The 1,869-nt window shown below is 62.0% G+C and overlaps 1 long non-coding RNA gene across 1 annotated transcript in view; it reads left to right on the top strand.

Annotated features, from left to right (window-relative positions):
* Positions 1 to 639: 639 nt before the first annotated feature.
* LOC122192823 overlaps positions 640 to 1,869 on the top strand; it is a 1,947-nt gene continuing 717 nt past the window's right edge. Inside the window, exons 1-2 of the long non-coding RNA XR_006182717.1 lie at positions 640 to 742; positions 1,377 to 1,503. This is a non-coding gene — a long non-coding RNA (uncharacterized LOC122192823). The remainder of the gene's footprint in view (positions 743 to 1,376; positions 1,504 to 1,869) is intronic.

Raw genomic sequence — 1,869 nt, 5'->3', positions numbered from 1 at the left:
GGGGCGGGGTGAAGAAAGGAGGGGGACTTCCGGGAGGGCGGAGGGGGGGTCGAGGGGATTGGCACTTCCTAGAGGGGGCGGGGCGACGAAAGGAGGGGGACTTCCGGAAGGGGGCGGGGCGTCGAGGGGAAGGGGACTTCCGGAAGGGGCGGGGCGACGAGGGGAGGAGGACTTCCGGAAGCGGCGGGGCATTGAGGGGAGCAAAACTTCCGGGAGGGGGTGGGGCTTCAGGAGATGGGCGGGGCTTCAAGGGGCGATGGGACATCCGGGAACTGGTGGGGCTTATAAAGGGCGGGGTCTCCATGATGGGCGGGGCTTCAAAAGATGGGCGGAGTTTAAGGGGACGGGCGGGGCTTATGGGGAGGGACTTCCGGGATGGGCGGAGCTTGATGGGAGAAGCAAAACTGGGAAGGGCTTTGGGGCGGGGCTTAAGGGAAGGGGTGGGGCGTAGAGGAAGAAGCTTAGGGGCGGGGCTTCCGGAGGAGGAGGCGGGGCATAGAGGTGGGCGGGACTTGTTATGAGGAGCTGAGCTTATGGCGGTGCTCAGGGTTTGATTGGAGGGGTTTTAGATGGGGAGGGGCTTAGAGACGCTGGGGTCACGTGACGCTAATGAAGGTGAGCTTGCAAATGAGGTGGGCGTGGTCTAATAAGCCCCGCCCCCCTTCCCTCCTTTGTGGCCCCGCCCAGTGCACGTCTTTGACATCTATGGGGACGGCGAGCAGCACACGGCGCTCGACCTCAGGTGGGGGCTGGGGGGGGATGGGGGGTGGATGTGGGGTGGATGGGGGGTGGATGGGGGGTGAATGTAGGGTTTCTATGGGGTTTCTATGGGGTTTTTACGGGGTGAATGTGGGGTCACTATGGGGATTTGTGGGGTTTCTATGGGGCTCTATTGGTTTCTATGGGGTCTCTATGGGTCTTTGCCAGTCACTATGGGTCCCTATGGGTCTCTATGGGTCCCTATAGGTCCCTATGGGTCCCTATGGGTCTCTACGGGTCCCTGTGGGTCCCTATGGGTCTCTATGGGTCCCTATGGGTCCCTATGGGTCCCTATGGGTTTCTATGGGTCCCTATGGGTCTCTACGCGTCCCTATGGGTCTCTATGGGTCCCTATGGGTCCCTATGGGTCTCTATGGGTCCCTATGGGTCCCTATGGGTCGCTATGGGTCCCTGTGGGTCCCTATGGGTCTCTATGCGTCCCTATGGGTCTCTATGGGTCTCTCTGGGTCTCTCTGGGTCTCTATGGGTCCCTATGGGTCCCTATGGGTCCCTATGCGTCCCTATGGGTCCCTATGGGTTCCTATGGGTCCCTATGGGTCCCTGTGGGTCCCTATGGGTCTCAGTGGGTCAGGCTGAGGCCCAGCTGTGCCCCACAGACCGGAGGAGCGGCGCTTTGCGGTCTTTTCCCTTTCTATGGGGCCGGACGGACGCGAGGTGTGGGGCGGAGCCAACGACGGCTGCCTGTACGGCTATGACCGGGAGGTGCAGCGCCGCGTGCTGAGGGTCCGTGCCACCCCATAGCGCCCCATAGCGCCCCATAGCGCCCCATAGCACCCCATACCCACCCCATACCTCCCTATAGCACCCAATAGCATCTCATATCAGCCCATATGACCCCATAGCACCCCATAGCACCCCATAGCACCCCACACCACCCCATAGCACCCCATAGCACCCCACAGCACCCCACAGCACCTCATAACACCCCACAGCACCCCATAGCACCCCATATGACCCCACACCACCCCATAGCGCCCCTTAGCACCCCACACCACCCATAGCGCCCCTTAGCACCCCATAGCACCCCACAGCACCCCATACCCACTCCATATCCACCCCATAGCACCCCATACGACCCCGTATTACCCC

This window comes from Lagopus leucura, unplaced genomic scaffold (genome assembly GCF_019238085.1).
Source record: "Lagopus leucura isolate 7727_CA_CO unplaced genomic scaffold, USGS_WTPT01 32951-0_obj-0_obj, whole genome shotgun sequence".
NCBI lineage: Eukaryota > Metazoa > Chordata > Aves > Galliformes > Phasianidae > Lagopus > Lagopus leucura.
This window is presented reverse-complemented; position numbering and strand designations above follow the sequence as displayed.